Source organism: Catharus ustulatus, chromosome 9, assembly GCF_009819885.2.
Source record: "Catharus ustulatus isolate bCatUst1 chromosome 9, bCatUst1.pri.v2, whole genome shotgun sequence".
Lineage (NCBI taxonomy): Eukaryota > Metazoa > Chordata > Aves > Passeriformes > Turdidae > Catharus > Catharus ustulatus.
The window spans coordinates 32,082,065-32,103,776 of NC_046229.1; the positions used below are offsets into that span (position 1 = coordinate 32,082,065).

A 21,712-nucleotide genomic window follows, 5' to 3' on the forward strand; every position below is an offset into this window, starting at 1 on the left:
AAGCCTGATGACTAATGCCTAAACAACCTGGTCTGTCTAAAAGTACATTACTAATATCCTAAAAATAAATGAGATAGCTGCCCCTTCTCAGGGAGACTTACCAATAAGGCACATAGGAAAAGTGGCTGTTGGTAGAGTGGTCTGGACCTGCCAGCAATAGCAGCACTGCTCAGGTGCCCTTTAACCACACAGGGAAAGTTAATGACATGACAGTGGGAAAGGAAGTACAACAATTATGAGTCATCCATGTAACCATGTGCTTTATCAATACACTTCATAATATTAAAGTTACTAATTAGTGACAGCACAAAACAGTGGTGCAGTAATGGGAGAGTGAGCAGCTTGAATCTTTGGACCTTTTTATCTTTTACTGATCTGGAACTTACAATTTATGTGCATTTTGAAATCCACAACAAACACGTAGGAAACTATGCAATGCTTCCAGCATTCTAACACCTCACATCCGCTAACTGCAGATGGTTTTGGAATCCCCAAAATACTTTTCAGACTTCTGGACATGATCAGCTATATTACCACGTTTCCACCAACACCATCATCACTCTCAACTCACTTCATCAGCCTACTGTAGAAGATGCAACAATGGTAGAGTTTAGCTCTACACAAAAGGAATTTTCAGAAGTGCCACAAGGATCCTAAAGTGCCTAAAATTTTTCTGCGTAAAATCCGAAACAAAGTTTATTCAGAGCTCCCAGACTTGCACACCAAGCTAGGGATACAAGTGTCATTTGATCCACTTTTGATTTCCACTGGTTTATGGAAACTTGCTTTTATACTCGCCTGTCATCTCCAACATTAATGCTTTTTTCTGTTCCTTCGTCTGCCATGATACTAGCTCAAGATTTTGTATAGCTGAAGTGAACGGTTCGGGGGAACTATCAAGCAAGGCAAGGAGGGGAAAATGTAGGGAAAAAGCTTAATTTCCTAACTGGGTAAACTCCCTGATGCAGTTCTCTCTACAGCATTACCTCTCTATTTCTGCCAACACGGGTGAGAAGTGAGCAGTCAATAAGCTGCCTCACTGCACATGGGGTCGCAACCTAATTTAATTACAAATCAACTTACATTAGTTATAACTGTGGAGGACCCCAAACTTATCAAGCAAGCAACAGAAATTCAGAGCAATTAGAAGATTACAGGACCTGGCAATAAAACAAGTGGACTAGAAACAACCATTTACAGAGTTTATAAATTTGAGTTTTACATTCACAAGAACACCTAAGTCTACCTATGCTTACACACCTCCTCAGACAAATTCATGTATGAAGCTAATAAAGAAAAACAGTAATTTGACATCTTCAGCTTTTCACTGGAGGCTTCTGCCTGCATAAACATTAATCTGAAAAGGATGTGTCATTGCAGAAAATATGTTTTGTACTAGTCCTGTTTATTCACTTATTGTTCTGAGTCCAGTCACTCTGTGACATTATCACTAATTCTAAATCTAAATGAAAATATAATACTATAGTCTAGACAATTACCCCAAACCCTGGGCACATTAATAATGTGATAAAAGCAATCCAATTTACAAACTGCATTAAGATTACTTTTTCCAGGATCTCTGCCAGTTTCATCTAGCCACTATTATCTAAGAAATACACCTTCAACTTCTGAAAAAGATCAATATCCTCCTTTCACAGCACGATCAATCTGAGCCCACTTCAGTGAGAGCAGATTTCACAGTATCCAAGCTGTCCCCTGATGAATAATAAGGGAGGCACAAATCAAACAGCTTTTAATGCCACACTACTACAGCAATAGTCAGAGCATGGACAGCCAGACCTAGGTCACTTCAGACTTAATTGATTGCTGCCAATAGCACAGCTCCATTAAAGAGGAAAATAGGTGACACATACATATTCCAAAGCATAAGTGCCACTGAGGCAGCTCCAAAGCCAGCAAAGCCTTCTGCACCATATTTTGTATCCAAATAACTTTAAAATGGAATTACAGCACGAGAGTCAGGGTATCTCTAGCTTCTCCTCTGCAAACCCTGTTACCCATTTCTTCTCTAAGCACTTCAGCCCTCGACAGCTGACGAACACACAGGACAAGCAGTGTAAGTCAAGAGATTCATGAGCTCCAAGAAATTAATAAATTGAGGCAACCACTTTTTGGCAGAGGAGCTCGTAGCAACTTTGACAATCAAATTCCCTTGCTGGAAGCTCTGCTTATGCCTTGAGCATGCTGGTTTCAACTCTGCAACTGTCCCAGGCTTGTTATACTTCCTTACTTACAATACTATCTAAAAGCCATAGGAAGAATGGCAAAGATTACTTCCAGTCAAATTTTCCAGGTCTAATCAGTTGGGGTGGGGGGTGTCACAGTCTTCCAGTCAAAGACTTAAAAAATTGATTTTACTGTTTCAATATTGCTAAGAACAAGTAATAAACGTGAGTCACCAGAGGGCACTAAAGCTTCTACCAAATGGCAAATGCAGCCCTTCAATTAGGGAGGCTGATAATTACATCCACATCATCATGTATATTTTATCTGGATTGAACTTCAGCCAGCTTGTTCTAATCCATGTTCAAATCTCAACTACATACTGATGAGGCACTGAGCTACGTTAACTGTTGTGGGCACACTTGAAATACAAGAGAGACTCACAGTCTCCTCAAACAGACCAGAGAAAACAGGGCAGGCACATGTTCACACCCAGTCTCAAGATTCCCTTGCCTACAGAATGTATGCCTAAGTCTAAATACAAATGAAATTCTGAAACAGGCATGGAGAACAAACCACAAGTCCTGCATCTCAAAGAAAGAGAATAAATAACTATTCTTAAGAGTTTGAATCAAACTCTATCCTATCATAGGGAGGGGACTGCAAGCAACATCAGCCTGCAGAAGATAAAAGGGAAAGGCTTCTCCTTGGCCATCAAGCAGCAATGGATGTGTTGCTCTCTCACGTCTGGCATCAAATCAATTGCCATGTTACAGCTTTAATCTTTAACAAAGGAGGTTGCTCTTCACCACTGACAAATAGGCAGGTTTTTAAACCACAAGTATGATGCTCAGGAGGGGCTGATAAGGACGTTTCTTGATATTCTAACCAAGCAGCTCTGCAACTTTTCAGTCAACCAAAGAAGTGCACTGCAGAACAGCCAGGGAGTTTCTGGGGAAGGAAACCTTGACTTGTTGATGCAGTTGATACAAAGAGCAAAAACACACCTAAACAGCAGACCTACAGAAAGAAGGGCAAAGCTTCCAGGTACTGCAAGGTACACAGCTGCTTCTTTTCCCAGTTTTACCTAATTGTAGTCAAGGCTGTAGGACAACAAACATGGGAAGAGAAAGGGAATCCTATCCTTAGGGAAAAGTACACCTTACCCATCGAGCTGACATTTGTGCTGAAGTTACTGGTCTGTAGTGACAATAGGGCAGGGGTAGGAACCACTCTGTGAGCAAACTCAGGGGATCTCCATGGGTTCAAGGAAGACACCACTTGTGCCACATGACAGTGTACAACCCATCTCGAAGCCCATGGGGAGTTGCAAAAACACCAGCTGAGAGTGTACTGGAGTGGCACACCTCAGAGCAGTGAGTCCAAGAGAGTAAAGATCAACCTTATACACAGGTCAGGAACACTGCATTCTAAAATACTTCATGGTGACTCACTAGACTTCCCAGTGTTTTATTTGCTGTACTGTAAGATTTACCAAACAGGTCCCTTTTTTGAGATAAACTCTCCTATAAACTGAAACACAGACTGGGAACAGCCTCCCTTGACCACAAGCTAATTCAATGCCCATCTTTTATGCCATTCCAAATTCTGAGTCACAGCAAACAGCTCTAGTGCTCACAACACACCATGATGCATGATATACCCTCCCTGTTTCGGACTTCAGGCCACCCTCTCCCTGTCTCCCCACCTTCTCCACTTCACACAGCTCCTCCAGACGGCACAGAACCAGTGATGGGAGCCCTTCCACACTACACCCTGCCTTGCTCCAGCTCCAATCTTGGATGGCCCCTTCCTGCTGGGCAGAAGCCCAGGTGTGACCAGCTTGCCCACAACCAGGACTCCAATGCCATTCTCCCTAGAATCCTACAAGACTTTTATGGGTCTCTGTAAAGGAAAAAGAATTGCAGTCAAACATCCACATATTCCAGGCAACTGAACGTACAGAGAATCTACTTAAAAAGCTCAACTGCAGCATTAAGAAACACTCACTTCAGCAGTCTTCTAAGGTGATTAATTCATAAACAGACAAAACATGAAGCCTACAAAGATTCTGTTTATGCAGTAACTATGACAGACAGACTTATATTAAAAGATGATTCCTACTGCAGCAGTTCCAGGTATTTAAATGCAAAGGTTTTGGACAAAATATTTCCTCATTATTTTGAAAATATATTTCTAAGTCTGTTTTCTAAAATTATATGTAAACCAACACTTAGAAGAGAAATATATCATGCCTTTGGTGGCTTATACTTTGAAAAAAACACGACCAATTACATTTTCCACTCCTAAAGAATATTTTCAACTCAGCTTTAGTTATTGAATGAAAGGAGGAGCTCAAATGACTCAGCTTCAAGCAAATATAAAGAAAAAGATTAACCCCTAATCTCAATGAAAAGGAAAAAAAGTGGAACAAACTGATTAAGATGGAGGTCTGGCTTGTCAAGTCAAATCTTTGAATATTCAAACACATGAAGCAGAACATTAGCACACTATGACTGCATTTGTACTTTTCTGTACAAACACAGTCAATTTCAAAAACCAAAGTTTACGCAAGTGATGAAAGTTAAAGTTAGCCCTGTGTCTTCATTCTTGCTCCTTAGTGCTGAGCAGCATAAAGATAAATAAAACATCAAAACATTGGCATTTTTAATTTACAGTCACCAGGTAAGATAGAAGTGTGAAAAGGAAAAGACCTCTCCAATATTCTGCAGAAAACTTTCCACATTTCAACAGAAAAAAAAACCAAACCAAAAACCAAACAAAACCCACTGGTGAGTAAAAAGGATAACCTCATGAAGGGAGTTTTCTTGGGGGGGGGCACAGATACCAAGGGATTGCTGTACATCCTTCACATGAATTCAAAAGTGTTTGTCCCCCATCTCAGCCATGCCACACCAGCATGTCAGTGCAGAACACACCCCCAGCTGTGTTGGGGGGAATATTTAATTCCAGACTAGCCAGAGCATTCCTTTACATGCAGCCCAAACTCTAAATACAGATGTCACCAGAGGGCACCCTCTCAATTCCCGTGACCCAGCTTTAGCCAACTTCTGAGCAGAACTGCAGACAGCCCATGAGCAGGGATGTGCAGAAGCTGTGGAAACTGGGAATAATTCTGCATCTGCACAGAATTACCTTAAAAAAAACCCAAAAAATAAAAAAAACCCAAAACAAACCCCAAAATCAGAATTTACTTATATAGCCCAGAAACATAAAACATTTTCCAAGGTAATCAGAGACACTGTGAAGAAAAAAATCACAATTATAAATTTCTGTACAACATTATGCTATGGCACTTGATGGTGCCAATTCAGTCCAGCTGTTTTGGCACCATGTGGATCATACCAACTCCCAAAAGCATGCTCCAAGGCAGTACAGCTTATGCAGTTGTGTCTATGTAAGTCCTCTGGCTCTGCTATCAGATACTACACCTTACAATAATACATGAAAAAATACATCAGTAGTTTTCAGGCTTTGGTCCAGGTATTATTTCTAAAGCCTGTTGAGAGTTAATAATGTTTTAAAACGAACACTTGGTAAGTGAAGTTCATTAAATAAAACTATGCACAACCAGTAAAACATGATATAGGTCTATATATCAAAAAGAGTCTCAAACCACGAGTTGGCACAAACCAAATGCTATACCAAATTTGTTTAGAAATAAACACCATAGTACAGCTAAAATGAAGCTGGTTGCAGAAGCAAGCAGTGATAGAAAAAGAGGAAATAATCATTGTGCATCCCATATTTTCCAATCCTGAGAAAATCTAAAAAGCTGCAGGCCTATCAAACGTTTGACTGCCCGGTTATCTACTGATCCCATTTGAAAAGAAATAGACTCCACCTCTTCTGCCATCTGTGATTGCAAAGCTCCTTAATTCAGCAGAGGCACAGAAGGAGGAGTGTAGGAAGAGACCTGTTCAAAAGCACTTTTTTTCAGTAGAGAGATCTCTCCAATAGTGTCCACACAGGAAACCTGCAAACAGATATACACATCCACGGAATTTCAACAGGCCTGTAGCTACTACTAAACCCACAGGGCAAGTTACTCCAAACTATTACCTGTCATCAGCCCTCATCATGGTTTGAAATGTATCTACAGAATAGCTTTTCCAGCATCTGCTGCCAGGAAAGAAAAAATGCTAAACATGCCCATATCTAATAAACAGCATCTGTTTGTCCATCCTCTGAAGCAGATTCCTGTCTACTGGAAGGTAACATGCTCTGAAATTACCCTGATTTACATGACAGTGCTGCGACATGGTGTTCATCCCCTGCTTACAACCACTGTCCATGTTGTCTCTCGTATCCTCATTCCCGGGCACTGCCCTGTCGCTCGTGTCCCCATCCCTTCGAGCAGCCCTGCCCCTCGTGCCCCGCTCCCTGGGCCCATCCCTCGGCTCGGACCGATGGATAGCGGTATCTCGCCGCCACAGCCTCCGCTCCGCCCCGGCCGCCCTCCGGCCCCGCGGAGCCTCACACGCGGACGCGGCTCTGCCCGGTCCCACGCACCAACACCCCCGTCCCCAGGGGCTCCACAGACAGCACGGGTGGCGTGTCCACGTTATAACCCACTCTTCAGCCCCGCAGGCAGGCACCGGGGGGACGAACATCTCTCCCCGAGCTCCGCATCCCTCCGTCCCGAAGCCAGGCTGGTGCCCCGCCGCGCAGACACCGGCGCAAGAGGGCTCCGCTCCCCGCCACCCCCGTGCGAGGAGGAGGAGGAGGAGGAGGAGGAGGAGGAGGAGGAGGAGGAGGAGGAGGAGGAGGAGGAGAGGGCGGCAGGTGGGCGGCGGAGCCCCGAGGGGGCCGGGACCCTCCCCGGATCTGGGAGGGACGGAGCGCCTCCAATCCCCGGCCGGCAACAGCCCTGCAAGGCCCGGCGTGCGAGCCGGGGCGAAGCCTCCTGTTTTCTCTCTTCCCTGCTCCTCCTCCGAGGAGCCGGACAATAAGCCCCGCGGAGGCGGGCGCCGGCTCCCTCCATCTCCTCCTCTCCGCCGCGACAGCGCAGCTCACCTGCAAGAGGGCGGATGGATGACGGCGGGGCGGCCGCTCGGAGGTGCTGCCGGAGGGGTTGCGGTGTGTCGCGGGTCCCGGCGCGGCCCTGACTCGCAGACGCGGGGCGGCCGCGGCCACGCTCCCCCCGTCCCTCACTCACACACACACGGGGTTGGGGGGGGAGGCGGGCCGGGGGTGCGGGGGGGCGCCCGCCCCGCCCGCGCATGCGCGCAGAGCTCCCCCGGCCCGCCTCCTCCCTGCGCCGCGCGCGCGCTGCGCACGCACCGCCTGAGCGCCGCTCCTCCCGCCCCGCGCCCCGCGCTGAGGGCGAGCGGTCCCGCCCGCTCCCTCACGGCACCAGTGAGGCTGGAAAAGACCCCGGCGATTAGCAGGTCAACAACCAGACCAGGGTACTCGATGCCACGTCTCGAAACACCTGCAGGGACGGTGACTGCACCGCCTCCCTGGGCAGCCCCTTCCAGTGTCTAATTACAGAATCCTAGTATTGATAGGGTTGGAAGGAACCGCTGGGCATTACCCAGTCCAACCTCCCTGCTCAGGCAGGGTCGCCTGGAGCAGGTGATACAGGAACGCGTACAGGCGGGTTTGGAATGTCTCTTAAGAGGGAGACTCCACGCCCTCCCTGGGCAGCTATTCCGTGCTCTGCCGCCGTCCCTTTCTGTAAAGGAATTCCTCCTGCTGTCCCAGCTAAACCTCCCCTGGCGCATTCCCTCTCGTCCTGTCCCTTGTTCCCTGGGGGCAGAGCCCGACCCCCAGCTGGCCCCACACTGTCAGGGCGCTGTGAGGAGCGGGAAGGTCCCTTCTGAAACACCTTTCATCCAGGCTGAGCTCTCCGTGAGGCGCCGCTCCCTAAAGAGCAAAAAGACGGCAAGGAAGTGCCCCCAAAATAAAAAATATTCCTTTGCTACGAATTCTGTTCTGAAGGGATGCAGACTCTTAAGATTTCCTTCTCTGCTCCCACAGTCGCTAGGAAATAATTAATCAGCTTATGGGGGGAAAGCGAGGCCTTCAAGGTGTTCGCACATTTGTGGAGTGAAAGCCCTCAGAAAACCACAAGGTTTTGCAAGAGTTGCTGCCGTCGCCAGAGTTGGCAGTGCTGCTGTCGTGAGGGCAGGAGCCGGCATTGCCACCTTCCCATCTCCTGCCCCAGCCAGGCAGGCTCTAGCCTCAATGAGTTGTTGCAATAATTAATAGATACCATTTATACGTATTCGGAATGCTTTGAAAGCAATGCCTAATCTCATTAAATTCTGAATTGACTTGTTTTCATCCTGTTGTGGAGTTAAGACAGTCACTGCTTCCTTCACATCCGTGGGAGATGGAGTTGGTAATTTGTTCCCATACTGGAACTGCTGCTGTTGGAGCCATGGCTACCTGCTATGGGTTTTAATGAAATACAGAGCCGCCTGCTACGCAGAATGCCTGATTTTTAATAGACTCGCAGACTGGTGAGAATACAGGTACCATGATCCAGATTAAACAAGTAAAAGAGAGTACCAGCTTTTAAATCCATGACGGGGAAATAAGGCAGGAAGGATTTGTTAAACTACAGGCACAAGTTTGACAATAAGCAAAGAAAAGCATCACTTTTAGGTACAGTGCCGTTTCCCCAATTTTAAAAAAGCTTTGTGCCTAGAAAGAGAACACTGTTTCCTCTTGTTTTAGGGTTTGTTGTTTTGTTTTGTTTTGTTTTGTTTTTACCACGGTAATCTGGCACAGTATTAAATTCATTCTGAACCAGAATAAATGAAAGGAAAGGAAAATAAAATGCCAAATGCCATCCTGCTGCAAGGTTTTCAACAGGTGCGTCAGTGGATGGACAGAATATTTCACCAGATTTGGAAACGAGACAATTTGTAATACAGAAATAAGAAAATATTACAGAATCATAGAGTTGTTAAGGTTGAAAAAGAGCTCTAAAATAATCGAGGAATAAGAGAAAAGTAGTAAAAACACCTCGAAAGGGGGAAGCAATGGGATATTTTTTGTATGGTATTCTCCTTCACTAAATTGGGAGACAAAATGCTTTATCTTGTAAAACAAGCTTAGGGGTGTATATATGGGTTAAGTGATGAATTTTCAAAGACATTTTACAATCCTCTCACTAAATGCCTCTCACTGCCTAATGGGTTGTGAGGAAAAAAGCAATGTCATAGACCGAAAACTAACAGAGATTGAACAGGAGAATGTGTAGTCCTTCATAATTGTGATGAAAATCCAAAAGAGTAACATGATTTTAATTTTGTAAATACCCTTAAAATAATCTAGAAAAAAAAGTGGTACGGAAGGAGAAACCATTTGTAGGAGACACAACATTACTCTGAATTTTGGGGCAGATTGTGAAAATACTTGGAGTGACCCAGCTGTGTAGGAAGAAAATACAGTGACATTCAATATTGATAAATAATCATCAGTACAATGCAGTGGATACTGAAGGAAAGAATTCTGAGTAGGCATCACAGAGGGATCTAGAGCAAAGGAAATAATTTAAGAAATGTTCAGGCATTCTAGGCAGTGCTTCAGTAGAAATCTCTCCTCAGTTTTTGAACACAGTCATGCAAGAGCACATCAAGAGACAAAATGAGAAAATAAGAGCATGTTGTCTCTCTTGCCATAATTTCATATAAAAAGTTTTACAGAATGAGCAGGGAGGAGAATGTACATTAGACTGTAAATCTGAAATGCCTAATTTTACTCAAGTTTTACACCAGAGCTCCATGTTTAGCTGCTTTTCGCCTATGATTCCAGAATCTTTTCCAAGAAACCACCTTCCAATACTCACTTGCCAACTCTGTACACATAGCTGAAGTTCCTTACTATTTTATAGGTATAGATCTTCCCCATTTCCCTAAATTCCATTTAAAATACATTATTAATTGAATGTTGCAGCTGTGCTGTTAGATACTCAAATCACATGAAACAGTGACAAGAGGAAATGACTAAATGAAAATATGTGGCAAAATAGTCGGTTATAATGAAGAAAGCTGCTGTCAAAAGTAACAGGAAACCGCTGTCCCTTGTGACTGGCAGCTTGTGAGGGAATGGGTGCAGAGGGCCAAACCTGAACCAGCACAGTCACGGGAATTGCTCCGAATGAACACAGCTGAAAGTCTTGCAGCCCACGGGACACCACACTTGCCATCACCAACTTTCACCCAAGAGAGCAAATTTAGGAATGGTGTTTGTCTGGCCAGCTTGCAGTATTCTTCTGAATAATTATTTACTATGGATCTCAGACGTTGTTTTTTGGATATACATGAACTAGATTTTATTAGGAATTATTATTTTTATCATTCACTGCCCAAAAAGCTGCATCTCCCTACAAGACTGTAATCAGCTTCACTGTATCCAAGCCTCCCAAATTACAGAGGATATAACATTTCCCTTTGTAAGCAACATCTTGCATCTTCAACGTAAATTTCCTACCTCTCATGGGTAGATTATCTGTATATTTTTAATTTCACACATGAAAACCATTTTTCCATTAGGCAACACCAAAAGTATGTGCTTCCACACACAAACTGCAATATGCTTGCAGGAGCAGCTGCAACGAAATGTTGACATTTGACTTGCTGATGTAAATTTTAAGTCTATAAAAATGCCAGCAGAGTACAGTTTATTATATTTTTTCATTAACAGAAAGTAACAACAAACAATTTAGAATAAAATATTCCTAATGTAACTTACTTTAATATAATCGGCTTTACTTCTGTAGATTATAATACAGATTATTCTACACAATTTAAGGAAAAAGGAGAAATAGTACTTTATTATGAGTGGACATACCATGCTCTGGGATTAAAACTATACATTAATATAAAATCAAATTAATTTTGCTGCCTTTCATCCTAGCTTCCTGAGTACTGCAGAAAAGTACTCAGGAAGTATCTTTTTAATTTTGTAACAAATGATTTGAAAGAGTATATCCTATGTTAATTACTATTTGCTTGGCACTAAGTAAAGTTCTATCATTGCCTGAATCTAGAAACAGTTACTATGATGAAAAGTCATCAGTTAAAACCAGTTTGATATAAGATGTCCCAACTGTATGTCTGCTCAAGTATATATTTCCCTAAGGAAGGAGAATATAGTAGAAAATATTTATATAACCTGTACATGTTATTTTCTATTCTTACTCTTTGACTAAGTTATATTCATGAGTCTGACTGCACTTAATTCACACAAGTACATCAGGGTGAGAAACACTAAAGAAATGCAAAATATTGCTAAATTTACTTGTCAGCTTATGAAAAGAAAATGGTATAATTTTTTGTTGAAACAGTGTGATAATTTCTCACATTTGCAGCACAGTTGTTATTTCCTGGTTTTCTGTTAATAATCCTGTTATTTCCTGATTTTAGAATGTTTACCTGTACAGGTCTTTTATAAATGCAGTGCCATTAATATAAATTGTGCAATTAATGTCCAGGTTCTAGTAAGGTGTATAGTCTGTGACATTTACACCTACATACTCATACTTTTTGAGGATCTGTGATCCTCTGTGATGTCCTTGCCTTCATTACAGGGGAAAATAGGAGTCAGAATTGGATAAATAGAACATTGCTGTAACAATCACCATCTTGCACTTTCCTTTTGGAGGATGTTTTTGCTTAATACATGATACACATATATTAGCTTCTACCCCTTAATAAGGAGGATGAACTTCCTGCTTCGATCATAACCAAATGAAATTCTCAGTCCATTCAGTTAAATTTGAAACCAAGCATAAGAAATATTTTAATTGACAAAAATGTCTCTGTACCAGTGAAATATGGTTCAAATACACACTAGACACCCTGCATGTTAAGTTTAGAGCTGGAGGAGAAAAAAGTTACTAAGAATGCTATGCTGAAGAGTAGATACTCTCACTCACTGTGTTCAATTGATGTGCTAATAATTGCTTTTAGAGGTGTTGTGATTAACGCTAGAACACCTCCTTAGGCTTTCACCTCTGCTTGTTTCTCATTTCCGGCAATGATGAAGTGAGGAATTGGGATTGGAACAACACATAAGCAGTCTGAACCAGCTTGGGGTCTTTCTTAATATTTTAAAAATCACAACTTTAAAAAGAATGTATCAAAGCAGCAGCTTGTGAACTCGCCCAAGCATACATGTAAATATAGATATATTTGCATGTTAAGTGAGTACATACACGCACAGCCGCTTTAAGAGGACTTCCTCTTTACATCGGTAAAACATTGTTTTCCCAAGGCTCTTCCACACGTCTCAGCAGCGAGGAAGCTGCACACGGTTAACGAGTTATTTCCTCTCTGTCTCGCACACAACCTATGGATTTTTCCACAGAAAAAGAATGCTGTTCTTTACGTGCTGCCTTCCCACACTGCAGATGCAGGGAACTCAGAACCATGCTTTCTGTTTGAGCTGTTTGCGACAGGGACGCTGCTGGCAGCACCGGGGAGGGAGCCAGAGGCAAAGCCCGGATTGGCAGCACAGGGGCTGAATGCAGATGTCCTTCTTTTTCTGCTTCCTGGTACATCACCAGACACAGCACATCACTACTGGTAAACTGCTTAAAAGGAATCAAGCACCACTTTTTATGTCGTATAAATATCTATCTACACGTTTTCCATAAAGGATGGAGATGCTGGGATGCCTACATGATTTATGCACAGTATGGAAGTAGCACAAACATGATGATTTACAACAGGTTTTAATGACCATCTGAAGGGGAAAGATACCAAATATGGTCAACAGCAACTGTTAATTGAAACAAGTAATATTTCTTCTATGTAAACAAAGTAATGATCACGTCTGCCACAAGATTTCAAGAGATTTATCTTCCAGGCTCCCTAATATGGTTACATCTGTCCCCTGCTTAAATCCTATGTTCTTGCCATCTGCTCCTATGCACTTCTTTTCACCCTTAAGCAGTGATTAAACAACTATCTGGAAAAGAAAAAAGGTATTTTAAAATTTTTGAGCAAAATGTTTAACAACTGAAAAAAACCTGGAAAACCAAGCCCACAACCCCTTTGGTTCTCAGTTGTTTTCCGTTGGGAATGTTACTAGTGAGATGCTCAGCTGAAGTTTTCAGGAATCTTTACATCTCACTGTACAACAGGTAACACTACACCCATAGATTCAAATAGCTTTGTTATGGAGTAAAATAAATTTGGAGCAGATTAAACTACCATTCAGTTAATCAGTCAAATCGTCATTAAGAGGTAATCTCATATGGGGAGATCAGGAGGAAGCATTTTGCTTTAAAAAGAAGGAAACTTCCTAGAATTCTTTATTTGCGCTGTGAGAAGCCTTGATAGTTGTGTTCCTTTGAGATGTGCTTTGTACTTGCCTCTCCTTGGCCAAACATGGAGGAGCAGGAAGGACAGAGCCACAGCTTGCTCTCTTTTCTGTGTGAGGAGAACCAAAGAACAATTTCACAGATCCTGTGCTCCTGTCTTCTGGGCAAGACTGCAGCCTGCTGGTCCTCATGTAGGCCACATTAATTAGGGGAGCACTTTACTCTGCATCCATCACTCTCTGTAGCCACAGAATGGTCAGTCATAATCCTTCTCTCAGTGTTTATTAGGAGCCTTGAAATCCTTGAAAGGTATTAGAGATGCACTGAGCATATTGTTACAGGAGAGGCTTGGTGCAATGAAAATACTGTCATACTAAAAAATTTCCTCATCCCATCTCTAGGAATTTTGTCAAACTTTATTTTATTTTCTTGGGCTGTTGCTTTCTCCTATATAGAAGAAATTATGGATATCACCTCCTCATTCTCTTGAGCTTCATAGGAAGTAAACTGGACTAGGCACCTCTGCTTTTCAGTCTTTGCTCCTTTGGCTGGTTTACTCTCCTGCTTCTATCCCTTACCATTATAATTGTTCCAATGCAAAGCTGGGAAAACAGAGGTTTTTTGTACTGTTTGCAATACATTGTGAAGTATTTTCAGAAATAATGCATAACAAGGCAAATTTACCATGGCTTTTTTATTCACAGGTAATAATCCTTGTCTGAAAATCTAGGCCTATAATTGCTACTGATATAAATAGGTGCAGCCCCATTAAAGGCTGTGCCGTGCAGTACTGGAGGGCTTTGCTATGAAGGATGTGGAGAGTCAGGCAGTTCAGCTTTAGACTTAATAAATACCATTGCTTAAATTACTAAGATAGACAAATGACACTGTTTTACAGCCAGCATTTTCAGAACAACTTACACAACTGTCTTGGGAATACCTTTGGGATAAGCAGAGCAGCAAGGCATAATCTGCTATAGTCTGTGCATCTTGTCTGTAAGTCTGAGCTCCTGGTAATCCCTTTGCTACTGTGCTGCTGCATGCCCCAGGGCTTTTCTGGGAGCTGGAATTAGGTGGATGTTGTGGTGGATGTTTTTTAGGTGGATGGGTGATTTTTTGCACCATACCTGCCTCAGTGAAAGTTAGAAAACCAAGTTATAGTATACTCACTCATTTTCAAATGAACAAAATAAGGTAATGCCTCAGCTACTCCAAGTACTGCATTTTTTCCTGTGTATCTTTGGTATTGTCAGGATGGTTGGGTTCAGTTACAGAGTCAGGACATTGAGAAAATGCTGAAATGTTAGGAGAAGACAACATTTAGGAAAACACCTGCATAGGGTTTCAGTATTCTCTACCCAAACTGAGAAATCCATATATAAAATTAATCCATAAAATTTCTAGATCCAAATTCTGTCTTAAGGCATGGAAGACTTTTCTTACCAATACAAATACTATGGGGAAAGTAGAGAGTTTTCAAAATTTCATTTTAAATAGAAAGGATAATAATGACCTTTTCATATCCTTATAATACCAATGCTGAAAAGTCACTTTAACATTCATCAGAATAGCTTCTGATAGATGAAAAAACCCACACCAATAACTATATTTTTGAAGTAAATAAGTCAGTGTGTATGGAAGCAAGGCCTGTGTCTTGAGAAAAATCATCTGATCTGGAGCACTTGGACTAAACAGTCCAGTGTTTATAAATGTGACTCAGCTGGAGACGGTTTCTGAACTTCTGAAGTTTTGAAGAGATTTTTCCTGTATACTCTGGAAAGGCTTCAAAGTACACTCAGCAAGCAAATTTAAAAAATACAATGTCTGTACTTTAGCTGGTGTTCACCTTAAGTTTTACTGCAGTCTGATTGAGTCTGTGGCCAAACCTGACATGTATAAGCCAATCATCATTTGCATATCATCCTTTCCCGTTGAGATCCTTGGACAGATTAAAAGATTTATTTAAATATTGAAATCTGAGTCTTACAAACCTAAACAAGACACATGCTGACTCTGTGAGAGGATGAAATCTCGGTTTCCAGAGTTTTCTTTTACTTTTCAAGAGAGGACCCATCCATCATGAGGACCAGGAACCTTATCCATGATACTGATTTGTAAAGAGTTTCTAACAGTTTGTCCTTAATACTTTCTACAAATACATTAGAAGTAAACATTCAACACTGCTAAAATCTAAGTTCATCGCTTTAAAATGTCCTCTCCAGCTACTTCTGTATGTCATGTAATATCAGAAAAAGCGATACCTGAGACTCAAAGGAGCATTATTACACCCTGAAATACTAGACATTCATTATAAATTATCCTTTGAGAGTTGTAGGAGAAAATACTTCCCCACCAATTATTCTGACATAATGTGGGATTGGAGCAGTTTATTCTATACCGCAGTTTATGACATTGCTTTAGCCAACACGCAATCTGAACACTTTTCAGCACAATATGAACAGCAACTAAAATTGGACCAGTTTATTATCTTGTTCTCCCTGGAGGAGAAGGATAAAAAAGCTACATTGTTTTGTGATGCTTTGTGTTTTAGATGTATCTCAACATACTCTTAGTTTTCAGTGGAGAAGATAAGATTGAAGAGGCACATACTGAACTTGAGTCAGAAATTAGAGTTTTCTAACAGTCCTTCACAAGTACCATTCTGCTGGACTGCTGCATACTGTCCAAACAAACTGAATTTGGGAACGTCTGTCTCAATCAACAGCAGCAGCTCAGCTAGGGTTTATGGACATAAGAGAAATATGATATAATGTAAATTTGGTGTTGGGAGCAGATTTTAGAAAATTAATTTAAAATCAAGCAGTTTGCTTAATTATGGGCATATGACAATAAAAATTGAATAGGATACAAGTACTGTATAATTAAACAGAGCATATGGAAAACATGAAAAATACAATAATACTTTTAGCACTAGATCCTTAGCTTAAACACTATTTTGCATTTTGCCTTCTGGCTTAAAATCCATATCAAAAAATAAAACAGGATTATATGAAGAAGAATTTAAAAGAACTACAAGAGAAGACTGTAAAGCAAGAGAAACTAGAAATAGTGTGTTTAAGTGCTTTGTTCTATTGATGTTACTGAGAATGAGAGACAAATTTCTTCCCTCCATTATCATCATCACCTCCAGTGACACTAGGAGGCCAATGCACTTGTAGGTACACACATCTGCAGGTAGTGGCAGTTTCTACTCTCTTTAGATGCATATTGATGCAATGTGCTTTGGTTCCGGGATTCTGTGCCAGAGAACAAATAGTTCAGCAAAGGAAACATAGAGCTTGGAAGATTTTTTTAATGGTTAGACACATACATGTGTAATAACAATGTGCTGACAGTGCAAGCCTTACTGTTGGCGATGCTTCACAGCATAAACTGATCACTCACCAGAGAAATTTTTCTCCTTTATCTATTTTACATGTAGTTCAGGTTCATTATGCCTTGGTTCTAGTATTTGGGGGGTTTTATGACCAGTTATTCATAATAGATTATGAAAAAGTCAGACTGCATCAATTTTGCTTGGAGGCAGAGGGAATAAGCATGTGCATATGTGAAATTTATGTTACTGCATATTTGGAAAAAGAACATTAAGATAGGATCTTAGAAAAAAGGTCTTCTGGTTCTCCCTTGTATCCTGTAATCCCATTTGAATTAAGTTCTGATGTTTGGATCCCTGCAGGTAGGAGACATATTTCAAGAGTTTCCCCTTTCAATTTAATAAATCTCTTCTGCTGGTTTCTTTCTATTAAGTAACTGGAGAAAGGTATTTAAACCAATTGCTGCACAATGAGCCATGAGAAAAGGCAGCAGGCTGGATGGATGCTTACAGAAGTACACTGAGAAGATATTGCCCAGTTTCCAGCTCTTATCTTTTGTAAGCAGAACAGAATGAGTGCAATTTGACTTCCTAGCTGGTCTGCTGACCTGTGAGAATAAAAAGAATAAAAATGCCACTGTGCGATAAAACAGGCAGCATTGCAGAGCAGTAACAGAATATGCATAATAGCTCAGACAACATCCTTAGTAAAATAATTAAGTAACTTCATGCTTCTCTTTTTATTAGGAAAAATATAAGGGGAGAGAACCACTAGCAGCAGTGTGGAGCAGAGTGAGCTTTTCAGGAAAATACACAGGGCCAGATCTTCCCTCCTACTTCTTCACATGTTTTCTGCTCTTCAGGCCCATGGAAACATGCCAGGAAAAATTAACTGGCAGAGGACCATATTATCTCTTCTGCATAGTTCCCATGTAGTGTCTCCGAGAAAGACCATGCAGCTCGGGAGCTGGCTGGAAAAGCTGCCTGCCTGGAGAAAACTGTCCTTGACTCCCACAGATCCCAGAGGGATTTCAGTTTTCAGCGAGACCTCTCTCTCTTGTTGATCTGAGACAATCTGAAGAATTCTGTCACTGAGATTTCCTTCTATAGATGAAAAGCTCATTTGAGCATTGGGGTTTTTCCATAGGGAAGAAGGATGAATGCTGATTTAAGGACAGTTTTCTTAGATAAAGCAGTACTGATGGGTCACTGACTGAATGCAAGGTCAGTAAGTCTGCAGCTACCCCAGAAATGTGGAAGAGGATTTGATCCTGGATAAATGAAACAAGGAGAGGATAAAGTCCTGGCTTGCTCCCACACAGCCCACCCCCTCCCCAACCCTTCATATTTGGAGTTTGCAGGCTCTTGGTACCCAGGAAGGAGGACTGTTATTAAAAGTAGCTGATTCCCACTTTATATTATTATGAACACAAAGCTATGATCCAGCCTACTGATTTACACAGAACTATCAACCAGCCAACCTTTATTTCATTTTCCTATAAAGCAATACACATACTTCTTCTTCATGTCCAGTGGAAAATCCCATGAAGTAGGAAAAAAACCCCACATTCTGGAGTTTGCATTGATAAATTACTTAGGCTGCCTCTCCAGTTGGGGTCTGCAAGGCATATGGAAGGGTCACAGCCTCCATGTCCTCAGCCCCTCAGGGGATTTCTGCATCCCTTCCATTAAGTGTCATTGGAGCCCTGTTCCCCCCTCCATAATTTCTCATTTCCTGCTCCCTTTGCTCTCCACAGCTCCTGCAGCAGGACTCAGTAAGAAACTGTTCTGCATGAGCTCCCTCCCATATGGCCATGCACTAATCCCCCCTCCCACACATAGTCATGCAAAGAGGGAAGAAACTATGGATGTGGAAGAGATTCTTCCTGGAACAGCAGTGTCTGCTATCCACACTAGATCAGGCAATTAAAAGGTGCAAAAGAATCCTGCTGAACAGTACTGCCATTTTCTTCACCATTCTTTGCAACATCTTCAGAGCTTGCAAGTATCCTGGATTTGCAAATAAAGATTTTGGGTTTTTTTAGGAGGAGTCTTAAAATTGGGCGACAGCTTGCAATCATCTTTACCCGCCACTTAAAATGTCAAGGTACTTTGCACAGATTTTTTAATTATTAATTTCGTTCTCTTGTCTCTTCTGATTTATCAAAAGAAAAATCAACCCTGGAACTTATTGAGAAGTGAGAGAAGATTGGAAAAAAATCATTGACATTAAAATTTGTGAGAGTTTTTGAAAAAGCTCTGCTCCTGCCTATTTACATTGAAGCTTTTTTTTATGTATGCAGAGAAAGTCTGTCAGGAAACAGACCATTTGTCAGGTTGGGCTGTCAGCCCAGTGCCCAGCAACTCCCTGTGCCTGCACAGGGATATCCTGGCATTACAGCCACTGTCACATCTCATTGTCTAATGCTCACCCTGATGAGGACTCCTGGCTGAGAGCATGTTCCATTGGGTCCTCACCTGGGAAACAGCAAGTGCCATTTGGTGTCACCCGCCCCACTGAGCTCACCTAATGACACCGATAGTAACAGCAATAGAATGGTTTCTCTAGGCAGCAGATTTACTACGCTACACAAGTCACAAGGTATTAACACAGAATTTTATGTTAAGCAGAAACTCAGCATCAATGTAGCACAAACATCCTTGAAATGTCAACAGGCATTTTAAAACTTATTTCTCAAAACCCCTTAGTGATTCCTGTGAAAGAAAAAACAACCTCCAAACACATAAATAAACTCCTTTTGCTTTCCCCACATCAGCAGCATGGCAGTGTGATTTGGTGATTAAATGAGGTGAGCAACATTTTGACTCGAGAGGTCCTGGGCAGGAAATCGGAGGCTGGAGCCTCCCCAGTGACAAGAAGTCACCCAAGGGACTTGGGGCCTCAACTGGCTGTCACGTGCCATCCGCTGTCATCTTGCAGGTCCACAGCCTCCCCCTCCCAGGGCGTCCTGTTCCCCAGAGCCTCTGTTGTAATACAGTGCAATAGGAGGAACAAAACCAAGGATCAGAGCCCTGTATTACTAAAACCCTTTAAGAGCACATAAGAAACCTCGAGTCCTTGAGTTGAACTCAGTGAATAGCAGCCAGATCTCAGAGGTCATGAGAACACCAATTTTGCAGGTGAAGCCTTTTGAAAAAGCCACTGTGCTGTTTTCAACACAGCTGCGTTTGGGCCTTTTATTCCCAGATCTCAAGCATCTCGGTGAGATTGGTGACTGTGACAAGCAGCTAATGCTTTTTTACTTAGGTAAGAGTTTGGAAATGCAGGCTTTAATACGATACTGAAGAGAGAAATGACTTCAGTAAAAAGCATTCTAAGCAAACCAGAGGTGTGTGGTTGCTTCTTTCACCAAACATGAATTAAATATACTCTAAGCTTGTGGATTGCATGCATACATACAACTCAGTGCATGTACATTTTTAATTGACTACCCATTCCTATACAACCCTATGGGAAAGAAAAATACAGAACCTTTCAAACATGCACTGAGAACAGTATCAGGAGTGATCAGGACATCAAACATCTCTTAACCAAGGGACAAAATCTCCACATTAGAGCAGAAGACTGTCTGAAATAAGTTCCTTCAAGTGGGACAGGAAAACAACATAGTTTTGGGAAGTCAAAATCCATGGAATTTTACTTCAAAGAAATCTTCCTTCTCATTAACTCTTTTGGAAATCACCCAAATAATTTTCTCAGTAAGTTGTCTTTAATACAATTATTCTGGTGTATAATAGCACAGCAGGATTTTCCACAAGAAAATTGCCAGTGATAATTGTAACTTTTTGTATTATTCAATATAGTAAAATAAGATAGTCAGTGAAAGTGGTTTTATCTAATCCATTTCATTTAAGTTTGGAACAAGGCACTAGGCTAGTTATACATTATGTGTACCTTCATATGAGTAGCAGTTGATGATCTGTGTTTTAGCACTTCTGGAAGACATGTGGACATACCTAGCTCCATTTGCAGGTCACTCTCTAAGCCACCACCATTTTTTTTATGCGATTTCATGGTACAAATAAGGGAGGCAGACACATTTGAAACTCTCAAATGGCAGAATTATCCATAACAATGTATAATGTTTGCCAGAAAATAAATGCAAATAGTACTTGGACTCCAAACAGCAAAATTGTCTCACATATCATGCATCACTGTATTAACCCAATTCATTTTCCAATTCCATAACTGTTGATAGTTTTTGAGCTTGTTAAAGAGCTCAGATTTAGATTGTCTCAAATCAGATTTAGAGTGTCTCCAATCTGATGCAACTGCATTTCATTGGGCAATCCATCGAGCTGTCACTTAAGTGTCACTTTCCTCTCTGCTCAGAGGAGCAGGCTGGACATTGAGGAAGAATTTTCCACCTCTGAACCCTTTGGCATTGCAGAGCCTCACTGCTGAGCAAGATCTGAGCAGGCCAAGTCCAGTGGCAGCTCAGTGTGCTTGTCTAGTCACCCATGACCCAGCCCTGCCATGTTGCCCCATCTATCCCTACACAACAGACAGGTCTCTCTCAATGATTACTTGATTCCTCATACCCCAGACAGCAGATGGGACCCAAGGAGCAAATTAAAGTTGTTTTAGCTGCAGTGTGCCCAGGGCATCTGCAGAATCCAGCCATGCCCTTTTCTATGTTGGAGAAATAAGGGTAATTCCCAGCTGTCTATGCAGCTGTAGCCTTTCCAAAGCTCCCCCGACACCTGGGAAATCCTTCTGCAGCCAAGCAGCTTTACAACTGCTTGGCTTTATGCAGTGGTACTCGAGGGTCTTGGGGCAGGATCACCTCTGCCCAACTCCACTGCCCACCTGGCACCCTTGCAGTGGTTGCAGTGGAAGTGAAAGCACCTCCACTGCGAAGGAATCGCGG

At 42.0% G+C, this 21,712-nt stretch overlaps 1 protein-coding gene across 4 annotated transcripts in view; it reads right to left on the reverse strand.

The window, feature by feature from the left end:
* The window catches only part of RALGPS2 (Ral GEF with PH domain and SH3 binding motif 2), a 121,163-nt gene extending 113,808 nt beyond the window's left edge, over positions 1-7,355 (reverse strand). The window contains exon 1 of one of the 4 annotated variants that reach the window (XM_033067163.2): positions 7,222-7,355. The gene's annotated coding sequence lies outside the window, so the exon portion shown is untranslated. Of the gene's footprint in view, positions 1-6,717; positions 6,931-7,221 lie in introns of those variants that run through there. The other 3 variants (XM_033067164.2, XM_033067162.2, XM_033067165.2) reach the window with 3 other exon arrangements.
* Between the last annotated feature and the right edge of the window lie 14,357 nt (positions 7,356-21,712).